This window comes from Pimephales promelas, chromosome 24 (genome assembly GCF_988280905.1).
Source record: "Pimephales promelas chromosome 24, fPimPro1.hap1.1, whole genome shotgun sequence".
Classification (NCBI taxonomy): Eukaryota; Metazoa; Chordata; class Actinopteri; order Cypriniformes; family Leuciscidae; genus Pimephales; species Pimephales promelas.
In genome coordinates, this window is record NC_142792.1 from 21,989,100 (window position 1) to 22,007,639 (window position 18,540).

The 18,540-nt window shown below is 43.2% G+C and overlaps 31 non-coding genes across 31 annotated transcripts; 14 read left to right on the plus strand and 17 right to left on the minus strand.

Moving 5' to 3' along the window:
• On the minus strand, nucleotides 1-83 carry trnal-cag (transfer RNA leucine (anticodon CAG)). Its single transcript has one exon. It is a non-coding gene; the product is annotated as a tRNA-Leu (tRNA).
• A 95-nt stretch (nucleotides 84-178) lies between these two features.
• Nucleotides 179-252, plus strand: trnam-cau (transfer RNA methionine (anticodon CAU)). Its single transcript has one exon. It is a non-coding gene; the product is annotated as a tRNA-Met (tRNA).
• A 2,398-nt stretch (nucleotides 253-2,650) lies between these two features.
• trnal-cag (transfer RNA leucine (anticodon CAG)) lies at nucleotides 2,651-2,733 on the minus strand. Its single transcript has one exon. It is a non-coding gene; the product is annotated as a tRNA-Leu (tRNA).
• A 95-nt stretch (nucleotides 2,734-2,828) lies between these two features.
• trnam-cau (transfer RNA methionine (anticodon CAU)) lies at nucleotides 2,829-2,902 on the plus strand. The gene has a single exon. It is a non-coding gene; the product is annotated as a tRNA-Met (tRNA).
• Nucleotides 2,903-3,707: 805 nt separating this feature from the next.
• On the minus strand, nucleotides 3,708-3,790 carry trnal-cag (transfer RNA leucine (anticodon CAG)). Its single transcript has one exon. It is a non-coding gene; the product is annotated as a tRNA-Leu (tRNA).
• A 95-nt stretch (nucleotides 3,791-3,885) lies between these two features.
• trnam-cau (transfer RNA methionine (anticodon CAU)) lies at nucleotides 3,886-3,959 on the plus strand. Its single transcript has one exon. It is a non-coding gene; the product is annotated as a tRNA-Met (tRNA).
• An 802-nt stretch (nucleotides 3,960-4,761) lies between these two features.
• trnal-cag (transfer RNA leucine (anticodon CAG)) lies at nucleotides 4,762-4,844 on the minus strand. Its single transcript has one exon. It is a non-coding gene; the product is annotated as a tRNA-Leu (tRNA).
• Nucleotides 4,845-4,939: 95 nt separating this feature from the next.
• Nucleotides 4,940-5,013, plus strand: trnam-cau (transfer RNA methionine (anticodon CAU)). The gene has a single exon. It is a non-coding gene; the product is annotated as a tRNA-Met (tRNA).
• A 795-nt stretch (nucleotides 5,014-5,808) lies between these two features.
• Nucleotides 5,809-5,891, minus strand: trnal-cag (transfer RNA leucine (anticodon CAG)). The gene has a single exon. It is a non-coding gene; the product is annotated as a tRNA-Leu (tRNA).
• Nucleotides 5,892-5,986: 95 nt separating this feature from the next.
• Nucleotides 5,987-6,060, plus strand: trnam-cau (transfer RNA methionine (anticodon CAU)). The gene has a single exon. It is a non-coding gene; the product is annotated as a tRNA-Met (tRNA).
• An 802-nt stretch (nucleotides 6,061-6,862) lies between these two features.
• trnal-cag (transfer RNA leucine (anticodon CAG)) lies at nucleotides 6,863-6,945 on the minus strand. The gene has a single exon. It is a non-coding gene; the product is annotated as a tRNA-Leu (tRNA).
• A 95-nt stretch (nucleotides 6,946-7,040) lies between these two features.
• trnam-cau (transfer RNA methionine (anticodon CAU)) lies at nucleotides 7,041-7,114 on the plus strand. The gene has a single exon. It is a non-coding gene; the product is annotated as a tRNA-Met (tRNA).
• A 795-nt stretch (nucleotides 7,115-7,909) lies between these two features.
• On the minus strand, nucleotides 7,910-7,992 carry trnal-cag (transfer RNA leucine (anticodon CAG)). Its single transcript has one exon. It is a non-coding gene; the product is annotated as a tRNA-Leu (tRNA).
• Nucleotides 7,993-8,087: 95 nt separating this feature from the next.
• Nucleotides 8,088-8,161, plus strand: trnam-cau (transfer RNA methionine (anticodon CAU)). Its single transcript has one exon. It is a non-coding gene; the product is annotated as a tRNA-Met (tRNA).
• An 803-nt stretch (nucleotides 8,162-8,964) lies between these two features.
• Nucleotides 8,965-9,047, minus strand: trnal-cag (transfer RNA leucine (anticodon CAG)). Its single transcript has one exon. It is a non-coding gene; the product is annotated as a tRNA-Leu (tRNA).
• A 95-nt stretch (nucleotides 9,048-9,142) lies between these two features.
• trnam-cau (transfer RNA methionine (anticodon CAU)) lies at nucleotides 9,143-9,216 on the plus strand. The gene has a single exon. It is a non-coding gene; the product is annotated as a tRNA-Met (tRNA).
• An 803-nt stretch (nucleotides 9,217-10,019) lies between these two features.
• trnal-cag (transfer RNA leucine (anticodon CAG)) lies at nucleotides 10,020-10,102 on the minus strand. The gene has a single exon. It is a non-coding gene; the product is annotated as a tRNA-Leu (tRNA).
• Nucleotides 10,103-10,197: 95 nt separating this feature from the next.
• Nucleotides 10,198-10,271, plus strand: trnam-cau (transfer RNA methionine (anticodon CAU)). Its single transcript has one exon. It is a non-coding gene; the product is annotated as a tRNA-Met (tRNA).
• Nucleotides 10,272-11,075: 804 nt separating this feature from the next.
• On the minus strand, nucleotides 11,076-11,158 carry trnal-cag (transfer RNA leucine (anticodon CAG)). Its single transcript has one exon. It is a non-coding gene; the product is annotated as a tRNA-Leu (tRNA).
• A 95-nt stretch (nucleotides 11,159-11,253) lies between these two features.
• Nucleotides 11,254-11,327, plus strand: trnam-cau (transfer RNA methionine (anticodon CAU)). The gene has a single exon. It is a non-coding gene; the product is annotated as a tRNA-Met (tRNA).
• Nucleotides 11,328-12,130: 803 nt separating this feature from the next.
• trnal-cag (transfer RNA leucine (anticodon CAG)) lies at nucleotides 12,131-12,213 on the minus strand. Its single transcript has one exon. It is a non-coding gene; the product is annotated as a tRNA-Leu (tRNA).
• A 95-nt stretch (nucleotides 12,214-12,308) lies between these two features.
• On the plus strand, nucleotides 12,309-12,382 carry trnam-cau (transfer RNA methionine (anticodon CAU)). The gene has a single exon. It is a non-coding gene; the product is annotated as a tRNA-Met (tRNA).
• Nucleotides 12,383-13,185: 803 nt separating this feature from the next.
• Nucleotides 13,186-13,268, minus strand: trnal-cag (transfer RNA leucine (anticodon CAG)). Its single transcript has one exon. It is a non-coding gene; the product is annotated as a tRNA-Leu (tRNA).
• Nucleotides 13,269-13,363: 95 nt separating this feature from the next.
• On the plus strand, nucleotides 13,364-13,437 carry trnam-cau (transfer RNA methionine (anticodon CAU)). The gene has a single exon. It is a non-coding gene; the product is annotated as a tRNA-Met (tRNA).
• A 795-nt stretch (nucleotides 13,438-14,232) lies between these two features.
• On the minus strand, nucleotides 14,233-14,315 carry trnal-cag (transfer RNA leucine (anticodon CAG)). Its single transcript has one exon. It is a non-coding gene; the product is annotated as a tRNA-Leu (tRNA).
• A 95-nt stretch (nucleotides 14,316-14,410) lies between these two features.
• Nucleotides 14,411-14,484, plus strand: trnam-cau (transfer RNA methionine (anticodon CAU)). Its single transcript has one exon. It is a non-coding gene; the product is annotated as a tRNA-Met (tRNA).
• Nucleotides 14,485-15,287: 803 nt separating this feature from the next.
• Nucleotides 15,288-15,370, minus strand: trnal-cag (transfer RNA leucine (anticodon CAG)). The gene has a single exon. It is a non-coding gene; the product is annotated as a tRNA-Leu (tRNA).
• A 95-nt stretch (nucleotides 15,371-15,465) lies between these two features.
• trnam-cau (transfer RNA methionine (anticodon CAU)) lies at nucleotides 15,466-15,539 on the plus strand. Its single transcript has one exon. It is a non-coding gene; the product is annotated as a tRNA-Met (tRNA).
• Nucleotides 15,540-16,342: 803 nt separating this feature from the next.
• Nucleotides 16,343-16,425, minus strand: trnal-cag (transfer RNA leucine (anticodon CAG)). The gene has a single exon. It is a non-coding gene; the product is annotated as a tRNA-Leu (tRNA).
• Nucleotides 16,426-17,397: 972 nt separating this feature from the next.
• Nucleotides 17,398-17,480, minus strand: trnal-cag (transfer RNA leucine (anticodon CAG)). The gene has a single exon. It is a non-coding gene; the product is annotated as a tRNA-Leu (tRNA).
• A 973-nt stretch (nucleotides 17,481-18,453) lies between these two features.
• trnal-cag (transfer RNA leucine (anticodon CAG)) lies at nucleotides 18,454-18,536 on the minus strand. Its single transcript has one exon. It is a non-coding gene; the product is annotated as a tRNA-Leu (tRNA).
• Between the last annotated feature and the right edge of the window lie 4 nt (nucleotides 18,537-18,540).

An 18,540-nucleotide genomic window follows, 5' to 3' on the forward strand; every position in this document is an offset into this window, starting at 1 on the left:
TGTCAGAAGTTGGATTCGAACCCACGCCTCCAGGGGAGACTGCGACCTGAACGCAGCGCCTTAGACCGCTCGGCCATCCTGACGTGAGGGCAAAGGGTGAGCAGTACTTTTGGAGCTGCACCGAATGGCAGATGATCTGGAAGCTAGTGGTTCTCCGCTCACCCGAGCCATAGCACATGCCTCGTTGGCGCAGTTAGGCAGCGCGTCAGTCTCATAATCTGAAGGTCGTGAGTTCGAGCCTCACACGGGGCAGGCTGGTGCTTTTTGATACATGGGAGCATGTAAATGAAAGAGCTGCTTTCTGTATCATTCCTTTTGTGCGTTTTTCCAGTCCTTCATATGCAATGTCATAGAAATCAAGTGTTCTTGTGGGACTAATGTTGAACAAATGCAGCAATAGTATTACTCTCATATTTATGTAATATGCGTCAGTGTTGTTGCAGTATGTTTTTTTAAGGCTAATGTAATTCTATCATTCTAATGACAAGTCTTGTCAATGCTAAAGCAATGTTTTGCATGGCATTCCTTGAATCTTAGGCCATGACTCTGCACCACATGCCCCCAAAACCCATGACCTTCAATTCCAAGAAATTTCCAAGAATCCTTGCCATGAAGTTCTACTGCATCCCCAAAACTTCAGTCCACCACATCCCAGTTAGACTCCCAAAATCACATTGCATACTCCACCTAAAAAGAAAAGAAAAAAAGAAAAAAAGACATGAATAGCCTTTCATAAACAAGTTCTTCTTCCGGTAAACATCAGAACGTGGCATTCCTCGAAGTTCTGTTGGATCCCATTCTATAAACATGTCCAATTTCGTGAAATGTCTTGACTTGAAATTCCAAGAAAACTGCACGAAAACGCCACCGAATCCCATACATTGCACCAAAAGTGTTACTTTAAAGTCCATACTATGCAGGTCAGTGCAACTGCATTGTTTGGTTAACTCTAGCATGATCTGGGGCCTGTTTCAGAAAGGAGGTTAAGTGAAAACTCTGAGTATGTTAACCCTGAAATGAGGGAAACTCTGGGTTTTCCGTTTCAGAAAGCGAGGTAAGTTAAACCTGAGACAGCAGAGTAAGTCAAGCCCATTTCTGAAAGAGAGGTAACTTATACTCAGAGTCAGTTACCATGGTAACTTACTCCGTGAACCTAACCTGGTCGGGAGCAGGTTTTCTTCAGTAAACTCAGAGTTTCTTGCGGTCTCCTCCCCTTTTTTAAAGAGGAAGTGCTGTTAAACACCAACAATAATACTAAAATGTATTTACACATTCTTTAAGGAATATATATTGTTTGTCCATGGTTTAATTGACTAAATCTGTTTTGTAGCACTTTGCCAAAAAATAAAAGGATTTAAAACGTTTGCTAAACTTTTATTTGATTACCACTGTTTTTGATAATATATTTCTATTAAATCATTAAAAAAATTGGAATAAAAAACATTTAATAGAACTCACTTATTTTTCAAACATAATTTAATAAGTTATTAATGATAAAAAATAAGATGTTAATCTTATTCATAATCAGTTATTGAAGTTAGTTGATATGTTTTATTGAACAAATGTTTAATTTATTTAACTGTCATTTTAACTGATGATAATAATAACCGTAATTTAAGAATGCAGTTTATATATTTAATAATTGTTTAATACCATAAACCGTGATATTTTCTGAGATGTTTCTCAACTCTCCCCACATGGGGGAGTCCCCCACCCCACCCCCACAAGTTACTCAGCAACTTTTACTCATGTTTTAAATTAACTACTTTTTACTTGAGTGGATTTTTAGACTGGTATTTTTACTTTAACTTAGGTAAAATTTTATCAAAGTAATAGTAGCCTACTTTAGGTTGAATAACAGTAAGTTTACTATATTATAACAGTAAGTTACTCTAAAATAGTTATGAATTATTAACTGACATCTTCAACGGTGTAGTTAGATTAATGTAATAATCAGGCTACTATCTCTAGAAAGTATTGGTCTACATATTACTAATTGCTAAATCTCAACCTCAACCACTTGATTAATACAAAGAGGAGAGACAAGAAACTGCACTTTTAATTCTTTCAAATTCACAATATACAATTGCATGAATTATTCTTGAATTGATCAAAGTGTGTAGAGGGAGAAGGTTACATAAAAATATACCTTTTAAAAATGTATGTTAAATCCACTATTGTTTTATACTTAATTGGTTTATGTAGTGGCCTATTTAATGTAATTGCATCATATTTTATTTTAAATTACAGAAGAATTAAGAGTAATCCCTTTAATTAAATTACAATATTTAGATTACTTGGTAATTAATAAACACCTCTTTTTTTCTGGCGCTGTTGCCATGGTGACTCATAATATCTGTGCTCCATTGATAATGGCTTTTTATAGTTGTGGTGCAAGCGCTTAACTCAGAGTCGGTCAACTCAGAGTTGATTGAACTAACTCATTTCAGCTGTTCTGTAACCGAAAACTCAGAGTTTCCCATCTCAGGGTAAGTCAACTCTGAGTTCAAGCTTTAACTCAGAGTTGGTTGAACCTCCTTATTGAAACGGGCCCCTGAAATGCAGTGCTTTGTCAACATTAATGCACTTCGGGGTGAACTTGCCAGAGGGTTCAAGACTCTAGCTTGAGCCCGCAGCCAAAGGTTAGGTTTGTCAGAAGTGGGATTCGAACCCACGCCTCCAGGGGAGACTGCGACCTGAACGCAGCGCCTTAGACCGCTCGGCCATCCTGACGTGAGGGCAAAGGGTGAGCAGTACTTTTGGAGCTGCACCGAATGGCAGATGATCTGGAAGCTAGTGGTTCTCCGCTCACCCGAGCCACAGCACATGCCTCGTTGGCGCAGTTAGGCAGCGCGTCAGTCTCATAATCTGAAGGTCGTGAGTTCGAGCCTCACACGGGGCAGGCTGGTGCTTTTTGATACATGGGAGGAGCATGTAAATGAAAGAGCTGCTTTCTGTATCATTCCTTTTGTGCGTTTTTCCAGTCCTTCATATGCAATGTCATAGAAATCAAGTGTTCTTGTGGGACTAATGTTGAACAAATGCAGCAATAGTATTACTCTCATATTTATGTAATATGCGTCAGTGTTGTTGCAGTATGTTTTTTTAAGGCTAATGTAATTCTATCATTCCAATGACAAGTCTTGTCAATGCTAAAGCAATGTTTTGCATGGCATTCCTTGAATCTTAGGCCATGACTCTGCACCACATGCCCCCAAAACCCATGACCTTCAATTCCAAGAAATTTCCAAGAATCCTTGCCATGAAGTTCTACTGCATCCCCAAAACTTCAGTCCACCACATCCCAGTTAGACTCCCAAAATCACATTGCATACTCCCCCTAAAAAGAAAAGAAAAAAAGAAAAAAAGACATGAATAGCCTTTCATAAACAAGTTCTTCTTCTGGTAAACATCAGAACGTGGCATTCCTCGAAGTTCTGTTGGATCCCATTCTATAAACATGTCCAATTTCGTGAAATGTCTTGACTTGAAATTCCAAGAAAACTGCACGAAAACGCCACCGAATCCCATACATTGCACCAAAAGTGTTACTTTAAAGTCCATATTATGCAGGTCAGTGCAACTGCATTGTTTGGTTAACTCTAGCATGAACAGAAATGCAGTGCTTTGTCAACATTAATGCACTTCGGGGTGAACTTGCCAGAGGGTTCAAGACTCTAGCTTGAGCCCGCAGCCAAAGGTTAGGTTGTCAGAAGTTGGATTCGAACCCACGCCTCCAGGGGAGACTGCGACCTGAACGCAGCGCCTTAGACCGCTCGGCCATCCTGACGTGAGGGCAAAGGGTGAGCAGTACTTTTGGAGCTGCACCGAATGGCAGATGATCTGGAAGCTAGTGGTTCTCCGCTCACCCGAGCCATAGCACATGCCTCGTTGGCGCAGTTAGGCAGCGCGTCAGTCTCATAATCTGAAGGTCGTGAGTTCGAGCCTCACACGGGGCAGGCTGGTGCTTTTTGATACATGGGAGCATGTAAATGAAAGAGCTGCTTTCTGTATCATTCCTTTTGTGCGTTTTTCCAGTCCTTCATATGCAATGTCATAGAAATCAAGTGTTCTTGTGGGACTAATGTTGAACAAATGCAGCAATAGTATTACTCTCATATTTATGTAATATGCGTCAGTGTTGTTGCAGTATGTTTTTTTAAGGCTAATGTAATTCTATCATTCTAATGACAAGTCTTGTCAATGCTAAAGCAATGTTTTGCATGGCATTCCTTGAATCTTAGGCCATGACTCTGCACCACATGCCCCCAAAACCCATGACCTTCAATTCCAAGAAATTTCCAAGAATCCTTGCCATGAAGTTCTACTGCATCCCCAAAACTTCAGTCCACCACATCCCAGTTAGACTCCCAAAATCACATTGCATACTCCACCTAAAAAGAAAAGAAAAAAAGAAAAAAAGACATGAATAGCCTTTCATAAACAAGTTCTTCTTCCGGTAAACATCAGAACGTGGCATTCCTCGAAGTTCTGTTGGATCCCATTCTATAAACATGTCCAATTTTGTGAAATGTCTTGACTTGAAATTCCAAGAAAACTGCACGAAAACGCCACCGAATCCCATACATTGCACCAAAAGTGTTACTTTAAAGTCCATATTATGCAGGTCAGTGCAACTGCATTGTTTGGTTAACTCTAGCATGAACAGAAATGCAGTGCTTTGTCAACATTAATGCACTTCGGGGTGAACTTGCCAGAGGGTTCAAGACTCTAGCTTGAGCCCGCAGCCAAAGGTTAGGTTGTCAGAAGTGGGATTCGAACCCACGCCTCCAGGGGAGACTGCGACCTGAACGCAGCGCCTTAGACCGCTCGGCCATCCTGACGTGAGGGCAAAGGGTGAGCAGTACTTTTGGAGCTGCACCGAATGGCAGATGATCTGGAAGCTAGTGGTTCTCCGCTCACCCGAGCCATAGCAAATGCCTCGTTGGCGCAGTTAGGCAGCGCGTCAGTCTCATAATCTGAAGGTCGTGAGTTCGAGCCTCACACGGGGCAGGCTGGTGCTTTTTGATACATGGGAGCATGTAAATGAAAGAGCTGCTTTCTGTATCATTCCTTTTGTGCGTTTTTCCAGTCCTTCATATGCAATGTCATAGAAATCAAGTGTTCTTGTGGGACTAATGTTGAACAAATGCAGCAATAGTATTACTCTCATATTTATGTAATATGCGTCAGTGTTGTTGCAGTATGTTTTTTTAAGGCTAATGTAATTATATCATTCTAATGACAAGTCTTGTCAATGCTAAAGCAATGTTTTGCATGGCATTCCTTGAATCTTAGGCCATGACTCTGCACCACATGCCCCCAAAACCCATGACCTTCAATTCCAAGAAATTTCCAAGAATCCTTGCCATGAAGTTCTACTGCATCCCCAAAACTTCAGTCCACCACATCCCAGTTAGACTCCCCAAATCACATTGCATACTCCCCCTAAAAAGAAAAGAAAAAAAGACATGAATAGCCTTTCATAAACAAGTTCTTCTTCCGGTAAACATCAGAACGTGGAATTCCTCGAAGTTCTGTTGGATCCCATTCTATAAACATGTCCAATTTCGTGAAATGTCTTGACTTGAAATTCCAAGAAAACTGCACGAAAACGCCACCGAATCCCATACATTGCACCAAAAGTGTTACTTTAAAGTCCATATTATGCAGGTCAGTGCAACTGCATTGTTTGGTTAACTCTAGCATGAACTGAAATGCAGTGCTTTGTCAACAGTAATGCACTTCGGGGCGAACTTGCCAGAGGGTTCAAGACTCTAGCTTGAGCCCGCAGCCAAAGGTTAGGTTTGTCAGAAGTGGGATTCGAACCCACGCCTCCAGGGGAGACTGGGACCTGAACGCAGCACCTTAGACCGCTCGGCCATCCTGACGTGAGGGCAAAGGGTGAGCAGTACTTTTGGAGCTGCACCGAATGGCAGATGATCTGGAAGCTAGTGGTTCTCCGCTCACCCGAGCCATAGCACATGCCTTGTTGGCGCAGTTAGGCAGCGCGTCAGTCTCATAATCTGAAGGTCGTGAGTTCAAGCCTCACACGGGGCAGGCTGGTGCTTTTTGATACATGGGAGCATGTAAATGAAAGAGCTGCTTTCTGTATCATTCCTTTTGTGCGTTTTTCCAGTCCTTCATATGCAATGTCATAGAAATCAAGTGTTCTTGTGGGACTAATGTTGAACAAATGCAGCAATAGTATTACTCTCATATTTATGTAATATGCGTCAGTGTTGTTGCAGTATGTTTTTTAAGGCTAATGTAATTCTATCATTCCAATGACAAGTCTTGTCAATGCTAAAGCAATGTTTTGCATGGCATTCCTTGAATCTTAGGCCATGACTCTGCACCACATGCCCCCAAAACCCATGACCTTCAATTCCAAGAAATTTCCAAGAATCCTTGCCATGAAGTTCTACTGCATCCCCAAAACTTCAGTCCACCACATCCCAGTTAGACTCCCCAAATCACATTGCATACTCCCCCTAAAAAGAAAAGAAAAAAAGAAAAAAAGACATGAATAGCCTTTCATAAACAAGTTCTTCTTCCGGTAAACATCAGAACGTGGCATTCCTCGAAGTTCTGTTGGATCCCATTCTATAAACATGTCCAATTTCGTGAAATGTCTTGACTTGAAATTCCAAGAAAACTGCACGAAAACGCCACCGAATCCCATACATTGCACCAAAAGTGTTACTTTAAAGTCCATATTATGCAGGTCAGTGCAACTGCATTGTTTGGTTAACTCTAGCATGAACTGAAATGCAGTGCTTTGTCAACATTAATGCACTTCGGGGTGAACTTGCCAGAGGGTTCAAGACTCTAGCTTGAGCCTGCAGCCAAAGGTTAGGTTTGTCAGAAGTGGGATTCGAACCCACGCCTCCAGGGGAGACTGCGACCTGAACGCAGCGCCTTAGACCGCTCGGCCATCCTGACGTGAGGGCAAAGGGTGAGCAGTACTTTTGGAGCTGCACCGAATGGCAGATGATCTGGAAGCTAGTGGTTCTCCGCTCACCCGAGCCATAGCACATGCCTCGTTGGCGCAGTTAGGCAGCGCGTCAGTCTCATAATCTGAAGGTCGTGAGTTCGAGCCTCACACGGGGCAGGCTGGTGCTTTTTGATACATGGGAGCATGTAAATGAAAGAGCTGCTTTCTGTATCATTCCTTTTGTGAGTTTTTCCAGTCCTTCATATGCAATGTCATAGAAATCAAGTGTTCTTGTGGGACTAATGTTGAACAAATGCAGCAATAGTATTACTCTCATATTTATGTAATATGCGTCAGTGTTGTTGCAGTATGTTTTTTTAAGGCTAATGTAATTATATCATTCTAATGACAAGTCTTGTCAATGCTAAAGCAATGTTTTGCATGGCATTCCTTGAATCTTAGGCCATGACTCTGCACCACATGCCCCCAAAACCCATGACCTTCAATTCCAAGAAATTTCCAAGAATCCTTGCCATGAAGTTCTACTGCATCCCCAAAACTTCAGTCCACCACATCCCAGTTAGACTCCCCAAATCACATTGCATACTCCCCCTAAAAAGAAAAGAAAAAAAGACATGAATAGCCTTTCATAAACAAGTTCTTCTTCCGGTAAACATCAGAACGTGGCATTCCTCGAAGTTCTGTTGGATCCCGTTCTATAAACATGTCCAATTTCGTGAAATGTCTTGACTTGAAATTCCAAGAAAACTGCACGAAAACGCCACCGAATCCCATACATTGCACCAAAAGTGTTACTTTAAAGTCCATATTATGCAGGTCAGTGCAACTGCATTGTTTGGTTAACTCTAGCATGAACTGAAATGCAGTGCTTTGTCAACATTAATGCACTTCGGGGTGAACTTGCCAGAGGGTTCAAGACTCTAGCTTGAGCCCGCAGCCAAAGGTTAGGTTTGTCAGAAGTGGGATTCGAACCCACGCCTCCAGGGGAGACTGCGACCTGAACGCAGCGCCTTAGACCGCTCGGCCATCCTGACGTGAGGGCAAAGGGTGAGCAGTACTTTTGGAGCTGCACCGAATGGCAGATGATCTGGAAGCTAGTGGTTCTCCGCTCACCCGAGCCATAGCACATGCCTCGTTGGCGCAGTTAGGCAGCGCGTCAGTCTCATAATCTGAAGGTCATGAGTTCGAGCCTCACACGGGGCAGGCTGGTGCTTTTTGATACATGGGAGCATGTAAATGAAAGAGCTGCTTTCTGTATCATTCCTTTTGTGAGTTTTTCCAGTCCTTCATATGCAATGTCATAAAAATCAAGTGTTCTTGTGGGACTAATGTTGAACAAATGCAGCAATAGTATTACTCTCATATTTATGTAATATGCGTCAGTGTTGTTGCAGTATGTTTTTTTAAGGCTAATGTAATTCTATCATTCTAATGACAAGTCTTGTCAATGCTAAAGCAATGTTTTGCATGGCATTCCTTGAATCTTAGGCCATGACTCTGCACCACATGCCCCCAAAACCCATGACCTTCAATTCCAAGAAATTTCCAAGAATCCTTGCCATGAAGTTCTACTGCATCCCCAAAACTTCAGTCCACCACATCCCAGTTAGACTCCCCAAATCACATTGCATACTCCCCCTAAAAAGAAAAGAAAAAAAGAAAAAAAGACATGAATAGCCTTTCATAAACAAGTTCTTCTTCCGGTAAACATCAGAACGTGGCATTCCTCGAAGTTCTGTTGGATCCCGTTCTATAAACATGTCCAATTTCGTGAAATGTCTTGACTTGAAATTCCAAGAAAACTGCACGAAAACGCCACAGAATCCCATACATTGCACCAAAAGTGTTACTTTAAAGTCCATATTATGCAGGTCAGTGCAACTGCATTGTTTGGTTAACTCTAGCATGAACAGAAATGCAGTGCTTTGTCAACATTAATGCACTTTGGGGTGAACTTGCCAGAGGGTTCAAGACTCTAGCTTGAGCCCACAGCCAAAGGTTAGGTTTGTCAGAAGTGGGATTCAAACCCACGCCTCCAGGGGAGACTGCGACCTGAACGCAGCGCCTTAGACCGCTCGGCCATCCTGACGTGAGGGCTAAGGGTGAGCAGTACTTTTGGAGCTGCACCGAATGGCAGATGATCTGGAAGCTAGTGGTTCTCCGCTCACCCGAGCCACAGCACATGCCTCGTTGGCGCAGTTAGGCAGCGCGTCAGTCTCATAATCTGAAGGTCGTGAGTTCGAGCCTCACACGGGGCAGGCTGGTGCTTTTTGATACATGGGAGCATGTAAATGAAAGAGCTGCTTTCTGTATCATTCCTTTTGTGCGTTTTTGCAGTCCTTCATATGCAATGTCATAGAAATCAAGTGTTCTTGTGGGACTAATGTTGAACAAATGCAGCAATAGTATTACTCTCATATTTATGTAATATGCGTCAGTGTTGTTGCAGTATGTTTTTTTAAGGCTAATGTAATTCTATCATTCCAATGACAAGTCTTGTCAATGCTAAAGCAATGTTTTGCATGGCATTCCTTGAATCTTAGGCCATGACTCTGCACCACATGCCCCCAAAACCCATGACCTTCAATTCCAAGAAATTTCCAAGAATCCTTGCCATGAAGTTCTACTGCATCCCCAAAACTTCAGTCCACCACATCCCAGTTAGACTCCCCAAATCACATTGCATACTCCCCCTAAAAAGAAAAGAAAAAAAGAAAAAAAGACATGAATAGCCTTTCATAAACAAGTTCTTCTTCCGGTAAACATCAGAACGTGGCATTCCTCGAAGTTCTGTTGGATCCCGTTCTATAAACATGTCCAATTTCGTGAAATGTCTTGACTTGAAATTCCAAGAAAACTGCACAAAAAAGCCACCGAATCCCATACATTGCACCAAAAGTGTTACTTTAAAGTCCATATTATGCAGGTCAGTGCAACTGCATTGTTTGGTTAACTCTAGCATGAACTGAAATGCAGTGCTTTGTCAACATTAATGCACTTCGGGGTGAACTTGCCAGAGGGTTCAAGACTCTAGCTTGAGCCCGCAGCCAAAGGTTAGGTTTGTCAGAAGTGGGATTCGAACCCACGCCTCCAGGGGAGACTGCGACCTGAACGCAGCGCCTTAGACCGCTCGGCCATCCTGACGTGAGGGCAAAGGGTGAGCAGTACTTTTGGAGCTGCACCGAATGGCAGATGATCTGGAAGCTAGTGGTTCTCCGCTCACCCGAGCCATAGCACATGCCTCGTTGGCGCAGTTAGGCAGCGCGTCAGTCTCATAATCTGAAGGTCGTGAGTTCGAGCCTCACACGGGGCAGGCTGGTGCTTTTTGATACATGGGAGCATGTAAATGAAAGAGCTGCTTTCTGTATCATTCCTTTTGTGCGTTTTTCCAGTCCTTCATATGCAATGTCATAGAAATCAAGTGTTCTTGTGGGACTAATGTTGAACAAATGCAGCAATAGTATTACTCTCATATTTATGTAATATGCGTCAGTGTTGTTGCAGTATGTTTTTTTAAGGCTAATGTAATTCTATCATTCCAATGACAAGTCTTGTCAATGCTAAAGCAATGTTTTGCATGGCATTCCTTGAATCTTAGGCCATGACTCTGCACCACATGCCCCCAAAACCCATGACCTTCAATTCCAAGAAATTTCCAAGAATCCTTGCCATGAAGTTCTACTGCATCCCCAAAACTTCAGTCCACCACATCCCAGTTAGACTCCCAAAATCACATTGCATACTCCCCCTAAAAAAGAAAAGAAAAAAAGAAAAAAAGACATGAATAGCCTTTCATAAACAAGTTCTTCTTCCGGTAAACATCAGAACGTGGCATTCCTCGAAGTTCTGTTGGATCCCATTCTATAAACATGTCCAATTTCATGAAATGTCTTGACTTGAAATTCCAAGAAAACTGCACGAAAACGCCACCGAATCCCATACATTGCACCAAAAGTGTTACTTTAAAGTCCATATTATGCAGGTCAGTGCAACTGCATTGTTTGGTTAACTCTAGCATGAACTGAAATGCAGTGCTTTGTCAACATTAATGCACTTCGGGGTGAACTTGCCAGAGGGTTCAAGACTCTAGCTTGAGCCCGCAGCCAAAGGTTAGGTTTGTCAGAAGTGGGATTCGAACCCACGCCTCCAGGGGAGACTGCGACCTGAACGCAGCGCCTTAGACCGCGCGGCCATCCTGACGTGAGGGCAAAGGGTGAGCAGTACTTTTGGAGCTGCACCGAATGGCAGATGATCTGAAAGCTAGTGGTTCTCCGCTCACCCGAGCCATAGCACATGCCTCGTTGGCGCAGTTAGGCAGCGCGTCAGTCTCATAATCTGAAGGTCGTGAGTTCGAGCCTCACACGGGGCAGGCTGGTGCTTTTTGATACATGGGAGCATGTAAATGAAAGAGCTGCTTTCTGTATCATTCCTTTTGTGAGTTTTTCCAGTCCTTCATATGCAATGTCATAGAAATCAAGTGTTCTTGTGGGACTAATGTTGAACAAATGCAGCAATAGTATTACTCTCATATTTATGTAATATGCGTCAGTGTTGTTGCAGTATGTTTTTTTAAGGCTAATGTAATTCTATCATTCTAATGACAAGTTTTGTCAATGCTAAAGCAATGTTTTGCATGGCATTCCTTGAATCTTAGGCCATGACTCTGCACCACATGCCCCCAAAACCCATGACCTTCAATTCCAAGAAATTTCCAAGAATCCTTGCCATGAAGTTCTACTGCATCCCCAAAACTTCAGTCCACCACATCCCAGTTAGACTCCCCAAATCACATTGCATACTCCCCCTAAAAAGAAAAGAAAAAAAGAAAAAAAGACATGAATAGCCTTTCATAAACAAGTTCTTCTTCCGGTAAACATCAGAACGTGGCATTCCTCGAAGTTCTGTTGGATCCCGTTCTATAAACATGTCCAATTTCGTGAAATGTCTTGACTTGAAATTCCAAGAAAACTGCACGAAAACGCCACCGAATCCCATACATTGCACCAAAAGTGTTACTTTAAAGTCCATATTATGCAGGTCAGTGCAACTGCATTGTTTGGTTAACTCTAGCATGAACTGAAATGCAGTGCTTTGTCAACATTAATGCACTTCGGGGTGAACTTGCCAGAGGGTTCAAGACTCTAGCTTGAGCCCGCAGCCAAAGGTTAGGTTTGTCAGAAGTGGGATTCGAACCCACGCCTCCAGGGGAGACTGCGACCTGAACGCAGCGCCTTAGACCGCTCGGCCATCCTGACGTGAGGGCAAAGGGTGAGCAGTACTTTTGGAGCTGCACCGAATGGCAGATGATCTGGAAGCTAGTGGTTCTCCGCTCACCCGAGCCATAGCACATGCCTCGTTGGCGCAGTTAGGCAGCGCGTCAGTCTCATAATCTGAAGGTCGTGAGTTCGAGCCTCACACGGGGCAGGCTGGTGCTTTTTGATACATGGGAGCATGTAAATGAAAGAGCTGCTTTCTGTATCATTCCTTTTGTGCGTTTTTCCAGTCCTTCATATGCAATGTCATAGAAATCAAGTGTTCTTGTGGGACTAATGTTGAACAAATGCAGCAATAGTATTACTCTCATATTTATGTAATATGCGTCAGTGTTGTTGCAGTATGTTTTTTTAAGGCTAATGTAATTCTATCATTCCAATGACAAGTCTTGTCAATGCTAAAGCAATGTTTTGCATGGCATTCCTTGAATCTTAGGCCATGACTCTGCACCACATGCCCCCAAAACCCATGACCTTCAATTCCAAGAAATTTCCAAGAATCCTTGCCGTGAAGTTCTACTGCATCCCCAAAACTTCAGTCCACCACATCCCAGTTAGACTCCCCAAATCACATTGCATACTCCCCCTAAAAAAGAAAAGAAAAAAAGAAAAAAAGACATGAATAGCCTTTCATAAACAAGTTCTTCTTCCGGTAAACATCAGAACGTGGCATTCCTCGAAGTTCTGTTGGATCCCATTCTATAAACATGTCCAATTTCATGAAATGTCTTGACTTGAAATTCCAAGAAAACTGCACGAAAACGCCACCGAATCCCATACATTGCACCAAAAGTGTTACTTTAAAGTCCATATTATGCAGGTCAGTGCAACTGCATTGTTTGGTTAACTCTAGCATGAACAGAAATGCAGTGCTTTGTCAACATTAATGCACTTCGGGGTGAACTTGCCAGAGGGTTCAAGACTCTAGCTTGAGCCCGCAGCCAAAGGTTAGGTTGTCAGAAGTTGGATTCGAACCCACGCCTCCAGGGGAGACTGCGACCTGAACGCAGCGCCTTAGACCGCTCGGCCATCCTGACGTGAGGGCAAGGGGTGAGCAGTACTTTTGGAGCTGCACCGAATGGCAGATGATCTGGAAGCTAGTGGTTCTCCGCTCACCCGAGCCATAGCACATGCCTCGTTGGCGCAGTTAGGCAGCGCGTCAGTCTCATAATCTGAAGGTCGTGAGTTCGAGCCTCACACGGGGCAGGCTGGTGCTTTTTGATACATGGGAGCATGTAAATGAAAGAGCTGCTTTCTGTATCATTCCTTTTGTGCGTTTTTCCAGTCCTTCATATGCAATGTCATAATAATCAAGTGTTCTTGTGGGACTAATGTTGAACAAATGCAGCAATAGTATTACTCTCATATTTATGTAATATGCGTCAGTGTTGTTGCAGTATGTTTTTTTAAGGCTAATGTAATTCTATCATTCTAATGACAAGTCTTGTCAATGCTAAAGCAATGTTTTGCATGGCATTCCTTGAATCTTAGGCCATGACTCTGCACCACATGCCCCCAAAACCCATGACCTTCAATTCCAAGAAATTTCCAAGAATCCTTGCCATGAAGTTCTACTGCATCCCCAAAACTTCAGTCCACCACATCCCAGTTAGACTCCCCAAATCACATTGCATACTCCCCCTAAAAAGAAAAGAAAAAAAGACATGAATAGCCTTTCATAAACAAGTTCTTCTTCCGGTAAACATCAGAACGTGGCATTCCTCGAAGTTCTGTTGGATCCCGTTCTATAAACATGTCCAATTTCGTGAAATGTCTTGACTTGAAATTCCAAGAAAACTGCACGAAAACGCCACCGAATCCCATACATTGCACCAAAAGTGTTACTTTAAAGTCCATATTATGCAGGTCAGTGCAACTGCATTGTTTGGTTAACTCTAGCATGAACTGAAATGCAGTGCTTTGTCAACATTAATGCACTTCGGGGTGAACTTGCCAGAGGGTTCAAGACTCTAGCTTGAGCCCGCAGCCAAAGGTTAGGTTTGTCAGAAGTGGGATTCGAACCCACGCCTCCAGGGGAGACTGCGACCTGAACGCAGCGCCTTAGACCGCTCGGCCATCCTGACGTGAGGGCAAAGGGTGAGCAGTACTTTTGGAGCTGCACCGAATGGCAGATGATCTGGAAGCTAGTGGTTCTCCGCTCACCCGAGCCATAGCACATGCCTCGTTGGCGCAGTTAGGCAGCGCGTCAGTCTCATAATCTGAAGGTCATGAGTTCGAGCCTCACACGGGGCAGGCTGGTGCTTTTTGATACATGGGAGCATGTAAATGAAAGAGCTGCTTTCTGTATCATTCCTTTTGTGAGTTTTTCCAGTCCTTCATATGCAATGTCATAAAAATCAAGTGTTCTTGTGGGACTAATGTTGAACAAATGCAGCAATAGTATTACTCTCATATTTATGTAATATGCGTCAGTGTTGTTGCAGTATGTTTTTTTAAAGCTAATGTAATTCTATCATTCTAATGACAAGTCTTGTCAATGCTAAAGCAATGTTTTGCATGGCATTCCTTGAATCTTAGGCCATGACTCTGCACCACATGCCCCCAAAACCCATGACCTTCAATTCCAAGAAATTTCCAAGAATCCTTGCCATGAAGTTCTACTGCATCCCCAAAACTTCAGTCCACCACATCCCAGTTAGACTCCCCAAATCACATTGCATACTCCCCCTAAAAAGAAAAGAAAAAAAGAAAAAAAGACATGAATAGCCTTTCATAAACAAGTTCTTCTTCCGGTAAACATCAGAACGTGGCATTCCTCGAAGTTCTGTTGGATCCCGTTCTATAAACATGTCCAATTTCGTGAAATGTCTTGACTTGAAATTCCAAGAAAACTGCACGAAAACGCCACAGAATCCCATACATTGCACCAAAAGTGTTACTTTAAAGTCCATATTATGCAGGTCAGTGCAACTGCATTGTTTGGTTAACTCTAGCATGAACAGAAATGCAGTGCTTTGTCAACATTAATGCACTTTGGGGTGAACTTGCCAGAGGGTTCAAGACTCTAGCTTGAGCCCACAGCCAAAGGTTAGGTTTGTCAGAAGTGGGATTCAAACCCACGCCTCCAGGGGAGACTGCGACCTGAACGCAGCGCCTTAGACCGCTCGGCCATCCTGACGTGAGGGCTAAGGGTGAGCAGTACTTTTGGAGCTGCACCGAATGGCAGATGATCTGGAAGCTAGTGGTTCTCCGCTCACCCGAGCCACAGCACATGCCTCGTTGGCGCAGTTAGGCAGCGCGTCAGTCTCATAATCTGAAGGTCGTGAGTTCGAGCCTCACACGGGGCAGGCTGGTGCTTTTTGATACATGGGAGCATGTAAATGAAAGAGCTGCTTTCTGTATCATTCCTTTTGTGCGTTTTTGCAGTCCTTCATATGCAATGTCATAGAAATCAAGTGTTCTTGTGGGACTAATGTTGAACAAATGCAGCAATAGTATTACTCTCATATTTATGTAATATGCGTCAGTGTTGTTGCAGTATGTTTTTTTAAGGCTAATGTAATTCTATCATTCCAATGACAAGTCTTGTCAATGCTAAAGCAATGTTTTGCATGGCATTCCTTGAATCTTAGGCCATGACTCTGCACCACATGCCCCCAAAACCCATGACCTTCAATTCCAAGAAATTTCCAAGAATCCTTGCCATGAAGTTCTACTGCATCCCCAAAACTTCAGTCCACCACATCCCAGTTAGACTCCCCAAATCACATTGCATACTCCCCCTAAAAAGAAAAGAAAAAAAGAAAAAAAGACATGAATAGCCTTTCATAAACAAGTTCTTCTTCCGGTAAACATCAGAACGTGGCATTCCTCGAAGTTCTGTTGGATCCCGTTCTATAAACATGTCCAATTTCGTGAAATGTCTTGACTTGAAATTCCAAGAAAACTGCACAAAAAAGCCACCGAATCCCATACATTGCACCAAAAGTGTTACTTTAAAGTCCATATTATGCAGGTCAGTGCAACTGCATTGTTTGGTTAACTCTAGCATGAACTGAAATGCAGTGCTTTGTCAACATTAATGCACTTCGGGGTGAACTTGCCAGAGGGTTCAAGACTCTAGCTTGAGCCCGCAGCCAAAGGTTAGGTTTGTCAGAAGTGGGATTCGAACCCACGCCTCCAGGGGAGACTGCGACCTGAACGCAGCGCCTTAGACCGCTCGGCCATCCTGACGTGAAGGCAAAGGGTGAGCAGTACTTTTGGAGCTGCACCGAATGGCAGATGATCTGGAAGCTAGTGGTTCTCCGCTCACCCGAGCCATAGCACATGCCTTGTTGGCGCAGTTAGGCAGCGCGTCAGTCTCATAATCTGAAGGTCGTGAGTTTGAGCCTCACACGGGGCAGGCTGGTGCTTTTTGATACATGGGAGCATGTAAATGAAAGAGCTGCTTTCTGTATCATTCCTTTTGTGCGTTTTTCCAGTCCTTCATATGCAATGTCATAGAAATCAAGTGTTCTTGTGGGACTAATGTTGAACAAATGCAGCAATAGTATTACTCTCATATTTATGTAATATGCGTCAGTGTTGTTGCAGTATGTTTTTTTAAGGCTAATGTAATTCTATCATTCCAATGACAAGTCTTGTCAATGCTAAAGCAATGTTTTGCATGGCATTCCTTGAATCTTAGGCCATGACTCTGCACCACATGCCCCCAAAACCCATGACCTTCAATTCCAAGAAATTTCCAAGAATCCTTGCCATGAAGTTCTACTGCATCCCCAAAACTTCAGTCCACCACATCCCAGTTAGACTCCCCAAATCACATTGCATACTCCCCCTAAAAAGAAAAGAAAAAAAGAAAAAAAGACATGAATAGCCTTTCATAAACAAGTTCTTCTTCCGGTAAACATCAGAACGTGGCATTCCTCGAAGTTCTGTTGGATCCCGTTCTATAAACATGTCCAATTTCGTGAAATGTCTTGACTTGAAATTCCAAGAAAACTGCACAAAAAAGCCACCGAATCCCATACATTGCACCAAAAGTGTTACTTTAAAGTCCATATTATGCAGGTCAGTGCAACTGCATTGTTTGGTTAACTCTAGCATGAACTGAAATGCAGTGCTTTGTCAACATTAATGCACTTCGGGGTGAACTTGCCAGAGGGTTCAAGACTCTAGCTTGAGCCCGCAGCCAAAGGTTAGGTTTGTCAGAAGTGGGATTCGAACCCACGCCTCCAGGGGAGACTGCGACCTGAACGCAGCGCCTTAGACCGCTCGGCCATCCTGACGTGAAGGCAAAGGGTGAGCAGTACTTTTGGAGCTGCACCGAATGGCAGATGATCTGGAAGCTAGTGGTTCTCCGCTCACCCGAGCCATAGCACATGCCTTGTTGGCGCAGTTAGGCAGCGCGTCAGTCTCATAATCTGAAGGTCGTGAGTTTGAGCCTCACACGGGGCAGGCTGGTGCTTTTTGATACATGGGAGCATGTAAATGAAAGAGCTGCTTTCTGTATCATTCCTTTTGTGCGTTTTTCCAGTCCTTCATATGCAATGTCATAGAAATCAAGTGTTCTTGTGGGACTAATGTTGAACAAATGCAGCAATAGTATTACTCTCATATTTATGTAATATGCGTCAGTGTTGTTGCAGTATGTTTTTTTAAGGCTAATGTAATTCTATCATTCCAATGACAAGTCTTGTCAATGCTAAAGCAATGTTTTGCATGGCATTCCTTGAATCTTAGGCCATGACTCTGCACCACATGCCCCCAAAACCCATGACCTTCAATTCCAATAAATTTCCAAGAATCCTTGCCATGAAGTTCTACTGCATCCCCAAAACTTCAGTCCACCACATCCCAGTTAGACTCCCAAAATCACATTGCATACTCCCCCTAAAAAAGAAAAGAAAAAAAGAAAAAAAGACATGAATAGCCTTTCATAAACAAGTTCTTCTTCCGGTAAACATCAGAACGTGGCATTCCTCGAAGTTCTGTTGGATCCCATTCTATAAACATGTCCAATTTCATGAAATGTCTTGACTTGAAATTCCAAGAAAACTGCACGAAAACGCCACCGAATCCCATACATTGCACCAAAAGTGTTACTTTAAAGTCCATATTATGCAGGTCAGTGCAACTGCATTGTTTGGTTAACTCTAGCATGAACTGAAATGCAGTGCTTTGTCAACATTAATGCACTTCGGGGTGAACTTGCCAGAGGGTTCAAGACTCTAGCTTGAGCCCGCAGCCAAAGGTTAGGTTTGTCAGAAGTGGGATTCGAACCCACGCCTCCAGGGGAGACTGCGACCTGAACGCAGCGCCTTAGACCGCGCGGCCATCCTGACGTGA